The sequence below is a fragment of the Suncus etruscus genome, chromosome 1 (assembly GCF_024139225.1).
Source record: "Suncus etruscus isolate mSunEtr1 chromosome 1, mSunEtr1.pri.cur, whole genome shotgun sequence".
NCBI lineage: Eukaryota > Metazoa > Chordata > Mammalia > Eulipotyphla > Soricidae > Suncus > Suncus etruscus.
In genome coordinates this window covers 204,261,187-204,268,936 of record NC_064848.1, presented here as the reverse complement: position 1 = coordinate 204,268,936, position 7,750 = coordinate 204,261,187, and positions in this window count along the sequence as shown.

Here is a 7,750-nt window from a genome sequence, read left to right as displayed (position 1 = left end):
CCTTCACCCAGGCCACGCCCCATATCCTTAAATGGCGCGCGTGCGCAGATCGCGCTGCTGCGGAGGATCCAAACCGCACCCCCAGTACCCAGGTCCTGCGGGGTCAGCTGGGGGTGCCCCGTCCGTGCTCTGGAGCCTCCCCGCCCCACGCCCCCGCTCGTCTTGGAAGGAGAAGGACTCCAGGACATCATCCTTGGTGTCCTCATCCTGGGGGCTCAGCCTCCCTGTCCCCAGATAGGTCATTCCAGCACCTGGTCACCAAGGCCCTGCCTCCCCCCCCCAAAGATCTTGCCCCATCTGTACCCCTGCACCCCTCTGAGGTCAGCTCCTGGTAGGGTCAGGCGCCCAGTACGGTTGGATGAATGAGGTCACCTGCTGTCCAGCCCCCTTCTCCAAGACAAATATCTGCTTTGAAAGAGAAATTCTGTTGTTGGTTTTTTTTGGGGGGGCATACCCAAAAGTGCTCAAGGGCTCCTCCTGAGCTCTGCATTCAAGAGTCACTCCTGGCGTTGCTCAGAGACCATATGGGATATAGGGGATCGAATCCAGGTCTGCAAAGGCCCCTACCTGCTGTACTATCCCTCTGGCCTCTGAAATAGAAATTCCTTCTTTTGTGGGGGAGCACACCCAGCGATGCTTAGGGGTTACTCCTGGCTTTGCTCTCAGAAATTCTTTCTGGTAGGCTTGGGGGACAATATGGGATGCTGGTGACTGAATCTGGTTGGCCCCATGCAAGGCAAACTCACTCCCCACTGTATTCAGCCCCTGAAAGAGAAATTCCTTTTTTTTTTTTTTTTTTTTTGGGCCACACTCAGTGACACTCAGGGGCTACTCCTGGCTATGCGCTCAGAAATCGCTCCTGGCTTGGGGGACCATATGGGACGCTGGGGGATCAAACAGCAGTTCATACTAGGCTAGCATGGGCAAGGCAGCCGCCTTACCGCTTGTGCCACCACTCTGGCCCCAAAAGAGAAATTTTTATACCTGCTTATGATTTTTTTTGGGGGGGTCACACCCGGCAGCACTCAGGGATTACTCCTGGCTTTATGCTCAGAAATCGCCCTTGGCAAGAACAGGGAACCATATAATGCTGGGATTCGAACCACCGTCCTTCTGCATGAAAGGCAAACGCCTTACCTCCATGCTATCTCTCCGGCCCCTCCTCATAATTCTTATCTTTTTTTTTTTTTTTTTTTTGTGGTTTTCAGGTCACACCCGGCAGTGCTCAGGGGTTTTTCCTGGCTCCGTGCTCAGAAATTGCTCCTGGCAGGCACGGGGGACCATATGGGATGCCGGGATTCGAACCGATGACCTTCTGCATGAAAGGTAAACGCCTTACCTCCATGCTCTCTCTCCGGCCCCTCCTTATGATTCTTTACCTAGAATTTTTCTTCAGATCCCTGCAGTTTATGTGTTTATAGTAACCTGTCCTGGGGGCTCATCAAAGATGGGGAGTGCTTAGGGGTCAGTTGCAGAGCTCTGAAGGAGGTTTCATGCGGTCCCAAGTTTCCAATGTACTTTACCTGCTTTCCTCCGGCTCCAAGCTATCTCTCTGGCCCCTGAAGTTTTGTCTTTTTTTTTTTTTTTTTTTTTTTGTGGTTTTTGGGTCACACCCGGCAGTGCTCAGGGGTTATTCCTGGCTCCAGGCTCAGAAATTGCTCCTGGCAGGCACGGGAGGACCATATATGGGACGCCGGGATTCGAACCGATGACCTCCTGCATGAGAGGCAAACGCCTTACCTCCATGCTATCTCTCCGGCCCCAGTTTTGTCTTGTTTTGTATTTTTTTGGGTCACACCTGGCAACGCTAAGGGGTTACTCCTGGCTCTGTGCTCATAAATCGCTCCTGGTAGGCCTGGGGGACCATCTGAGATTCTGGGATTCGAACCACCGTCCTTCTGCATGCAAGGCAAATACCCTACCTCTATGGTATCTCTCTGGCCCCTGGCCCCTGAAGTTTATGCTTTAATTCTGGGGGTACAGAGGGTTCAACCCAGGACTTGTGAAGAACACCCTGTATCCCTGGCCAACCCCCTGCAGTGTCTGCTCTCCAGGTCTGTCTCAGAAGAGGGACATGCTTGTGAGGGTGTCCCCTGGGGCATCACCTCCCTCCTTTGAGTGCCTTTGGGCCTTGTTGGAAAGAGTCACTGACTAACGCGGCCAACAGCTTCCCTGAGTGAGCCTGGGTCAATGTTTGCTTTAGGATCATGTTAGTATAATAACTTTATGGTTTTGATTTTGGGCCAGACCCAGAGGTGTTTAGGGGTTCCTCCTAGCTCTGCACTCAAGAATCACTTCTGGCAGGCTCTGGAGACCATATGGGATGCTGGGGATTGAACCTGGGTCAGCTGCATGCAAGGTAAATGCTCTACCCAGTGTGCAATCACTCTGGCCCCTGGTATATAACTTCTTTTTTTTTTTTTTTTTGATTTTTGGGTCACACCCGGCGGTGCTCAGGGGTTACTCCTGGCTGTCTGCTCAGAAATAGCTCCTGGCAGGCACGGGGACCATATGGGACATCAGGATTCGAACCAACCACCTTTGGTCCTGGATTGGCTGCTTGCAAGGCAAACACCGCTGTGCTATCTCTCCAGGCCCGGTATATAACTTCTTACCCAGAAGACAATTTCTACTTTACTTCTCAGTAACCCTTCCAGGCAGGACCCTCTCTTCTTGTTGATGGCAGTGGTGAAGAGGGGTGAGGCTTGTAGAGAGGACCTCATGCATTATTGCTCCCCTGGGCTTGAGATATCCTCCTGTAGGCCCCCAGTGCACAGGCCCTGCCTGAGAACCATCTGCCTCTCATGGACCCAGAGCTCTGGCAGGACATAAGTGAGTTTCCAGAAACCAGGGGGAGAACCCAGCTCCATGTCCACCTTTATTCTTCTCCACCCAGAAGTAATCCACCTTTTCCGCAGGGAAGGGGAGGCAATTTCCTATGGTTCTCAGGGGCTACTCTGGCTCAGTGCATGGAGCCATTCTCAGTGACCCTTGAGGACCAGGTAGTGGGATCTAACAGGGTTCCTGCATCAAAGCGTGACTCCGCCCTAATGACTCTACCCCTGGCTTCTTGGAAAGTTCTCAAAAAGAACTGGAAGGGGCTTTTGTGATTGCTCAGTGGGGAGGGCATTTGCCTTGCACGTGGCTGACCTGGATTCAATCCCTGGCATCTCATATAGTCCCTAGAGCCTGCCAGAAGTGATTTTTGAGCACAGAGTCGGTAGTAATGTCTGAACACTGCCGGGTGTAACCCCAAAACAAAACATCTGGAAATCGTGGGACTGGAGCAAGCATACAGAAAGGAAGGTGCTTTCCCTGCATGGTTTGATCTTCAATATCCTGTATGTTCCCTGAGCACCACCATGAGTAATTCCTGAGTGCAGAGCCAAGAGTAACACCAGAACACCCACAGGTGTGGCCTAAGAAAACCCAGGGGGCCAGAGCGATAGCACAGCAGTAGGGTGTTTGCCTTGCACATGGCCAACCCGGGACAGACCGGGACTCGATCCCCCACATTCCATATGGTACCAGAGACTGCCAGGAGCGATTTCTGAGCAGAGTGCCAGGAGTAACCCCTGAGCACCATTGGGTGTTTGTCCCCCAAAAAAAAAAAACAAAAAACCCCAAACCAAAAATGGTATCTGGGGAGATATTACAGGGGTGAAGGTACTTACCTTACATATGGCAGATCCTTGAGTTCATTTATTTGGGGGGAGGGGACTTGGGGACCACACCCTGAGACCTCAGGATTTATTCCTGCCTCAGTGCTCAGAGATAACTCCTGGTGGTTGCAAGGCAAATGCCCTACTGATTGTTCTATCGCTCTGGTCCTAATAGTTGTCTTTTTATTTTTTTATTTTATTTTATTGTTTTTTATTTGGTTTGGATCACACCTGGTGGCACTCAGGGGTTACTCCTGGCTCTGTGCTCAGAAATCTCCCCTGGCAGGCTCAGGGACCATATGGGATGCTGGGAATCAAACCACTGTCTCCTGGGTTCACCGCATGCAGGGCAAACGCCCTACCACTGTGCTATCTCTCTGGCCCCATTTTAATTTTTTTTGGGGGTCACACCCGGCGATACTCAGGGGTTCCTCCTGGCTGTCTGCTCAGAAATAGCTCCTGGCAGGCACGGGGGACCATATGGGACACCGGGATTCGAACCAACCACCTTAGGTCCTGGATCGGCTGCTTGCAAGGCAAACACCGCTGTGCTATCTCTCCGGGCCCCCCATTTTAATTTTTTTAGCCACATCTGATGGTACTCAGGGTTTACTCCTCTCTCTGCATTCCAGGCAGGTTCAGGGGACCATATGGGTTGTCAGGAATTAAATCCAGTCAGCTGCATGTGAGGCAAATACCCTACTCACTGTGCTATCACTCCATCCCGAACCAATATAAAGAATATTAAAAACATAATCATGGGGCTGGAGAGATAGTACGGAGGCAGGGTGTTTGCCTTGCATGGAGAAGGATGGTGGTTCGAATCCCAGCATCCCATATGGTCCCCCGTGCCTGCCAGTAGTGATTTCTAAGCTTAGAGCCAGGAGTTACCCCTGAGTGCTGCTGGATGTGTCCCAAAAACAAAAACAAAAAAACAAAACAAAAAAAAATCAAAGGGACCAGAGCTTGCCTTGCATGCAGCTAACCTGGGTTTGATCCCTGGCACCTATATGGTCCACGGAGCAACCTATTTTGGAGTCAGGGTTGTATTTGGGCTATTCCCAGTAAAGTTGGGGTGTAGTGTTGGTGCTCAACAATTCTCTCAAATGCCAGGGATCAAGCCCAAAATTGGGGCTAAAAAGATAATACAGAGGAAATGCCTTGCATTGGGTCAACCTGGAATTGATCCCCGGCATCACATACCATTCCCAAGCACTGCCAGGAGTGATTCCTTAGAGCACAGAGCCAGAAGTAAGGCCTGAGCACTATTGAATGTGACTCAAAAACCAACCAAACAACCAAAATAAAACCCTAAAACCCTAATTCTTGCACACAATCTAGACAGAATCTAAGACCTTTTTTTTTTTTTTTTTTTTTTTTTTAGTAGGGGTGCCCATATCCAGCAGTGCTCAGGGATTACTTCTAGTTCTGTGCTCACAAATCACTCTGGAAGGGGCTGGAGAGATAGCACAGCAGTAGCGCATTTGTCTTGCACACAGCAAGAAGAAGAAGAAGAAGAAGAAGAAGAAGAAGAAGAAGAAGAAGAAGAAGAAGAAGAAGAAGAAGAAGAAGGAGGAGGAGGAGGAGGAGGAGGAGGAGGAGGAGGAGGAGGAGGAGAAGGAGGAGAAGGAGGAGAAGGAGGAGAGAAGGAGGAGGAGAAGGAGAAGAAGGAGAAGGAGAAGGAGAAGGAGAAGAAGGAGAAGAAGGAGAAGAAGAAGAAGAAGAAGAAGAAGAAGAAGAAGAAGAAGAAGAAGAAGAAGAAGAAGAAGAAGAAGAAGAAGAAAAAGAAGAAGAACAGGGCTTACTTCTGGCTCTGAGCTCAGCAATTACTACTGACAGGCTCGGGGACCATATAGGATGCCGTAGATCAAACCCTGGTCAACTTCATGCAAGGCAAACACCCTCCCCGCTGTGCTATCGCTCAGGTTCCTGTTTAGTGCTTTTAATATAGTTCATATGCCTCTATGAAAGAAAGTTCATTGGGTTAACTCAAAAATAATACTTTTCTGGGCCGGAAGGATAGCCTGGAGGTAAGGCATTTGCCTTGCATGGAGAAGGATGGTGGTTTGAATCCAGGCATCCCATATGGTCCCCTGAGCCTGCCAGGGACGATTTTTGAGCGTAGGGCCAGGCGTATCCCCTGAGTGCTGCTGGGTGTGACCCAAAAACCAAAAAAATAATACTTTCCTTGTTTCTTCTTGAATTGGTGACTTATTCAAGTTCTGGGCACTACATTTGTTGGGGTACATGAACCCTGAAGGACTCTCAGGGGAAAGCAAGTGGCCTGAAATGAGGGAACCAGGGTACCTCTTGCTGTCAGCATGTTAGAAAACCCTTTCCTAAATTTCCACCTCAACTGTGTTTGCATAAGTATAGGAGGAGGTGGTTAAAAATTCTAAAATCGATAGCACAGCGGTAGGGCATTTGCCGTGCACGTGGCAGACCCGTGAAGGATCTGGGTTCTATTCCTAGCATCCCATATGGTTCCCTGAGCCTGCCAAAAGAACTGAGCGCAGAGCCAGGAGTAACCTCTGCATGCCACCACTGGAGCAGAAACACAAGTCAGTGCCTCCCTCCATAGAACTGGGTGAGTGTGAGGCTGGGTCACTTTGGGACTGCCGGGACAAGTGGATTTAAACAGGCCAGAAAAGAGGAAACCATAAACTGGAGTGGTAGTACATTGGGTGAGACATTTGTCTTGCATGCAGTCTCCCTGAGTTGAGTTCGATCCCCAGCATCCCCTAGGATCCCCCCCAACATCGCTAGGAATAATTTCTGAGGTGCAGAGTCAGGAGCAACCCACCCTGGACACTGCTGGGTATGAACCCCCTAAAAAATCAACAAAAATAACCAAAAAACAAAAGAGGGACTCCTAGGGATATACCTGGCCTAGGAACACAAAAATACAATACAAAAATCCCTTCCTCACACCTATATTCATTGCAGAGCATTTTACAGTAGCCAGACTCTGAAAACAACCAAGATGCCTTTCTTTCTTTCTTTTTCTTTCTTTCTTTCTTTCTTTCTTTCTTTCTTTCTTTCTTTCTTTCTTTCTTTCTTTCTTTCTTTCTTTCTTTCTTTCTTTCTTTCTTTCTTTCTTTCTTTCTTTCTTTCTTTCTTTCTTTCTTTCTTTCCTTCCTTTCTTTTCTTTTTTTTTGTTTTTGTTTTTGTTTTTGTTTTTGGGCCACACCCGGCATTGCTCAGGGGTTACTCCTGGCTGTCTGCTCAGACATAGCTCCTGGCAGGCACGGGGGACCATATGGGACACCGGGATTCGAACCAACCACCTTTGGTCCTGGATTGGCTGCTTGCAAGGCAAACGCCGATGTGCTATCTCTCTGGGCCCCCAAGATGCCTTTCAACAGATGAATGGCTAAAGAAACTATGGTCCATATACACAATGGAATATTATGCAGCCGACAGGAGAGTTGAATCATGAAATTTTCCTATACAAGGATGTACATGGATTTTATTATGCTGAGTGAAACAAGTCAGAGGGAGAGAGATAGACGCAGAATAGTCTCACTCATCTATGTTTTTTTTTTTGGGGGGGGGGTCACACCTGGCATGCTCAGGTGTTACTCCTGGCTCTAAGCTCAGAAATCGGTCCTGGCAGGCGCGAGGGATCATAATGGATGCCGGGATTTGAACCACTGTCCTTCTGCATGCAAGGCAAATGCCTTACCTCCATGCTATCTCTCTGGCCCCCTCATCTATGGGTTTTAAGAAAAAATAAAAGACATTTTAAGGGCCCGGAGAGAGAGGACAGCGGCATTTGCCTTGCAAGCAGCCGATCCAGGACCAAAGGTGGTTGGTTCGAATCCCAGTGTCCCATATGGCATATGGTCCCCCGTGCCTGCCAGGAGCTATTTCTGAGCAGACAACCAGGAGTATCCCTTGAGCACAGCCGGGTGTGGCCCAAAAACAAAAAACAAAAAACAAACAAAAAAAAGACGTTTTTGCAATAATTCTCAGAGACAAAAGAGAGGAGAGCTGGAAGGTCCAGCTCCCAGCTCACAACATGAAGCTCACCACAAAGAGTGATGAGTGCAGTTAGAGAAATAACTACATTGAGAACTATCATAACA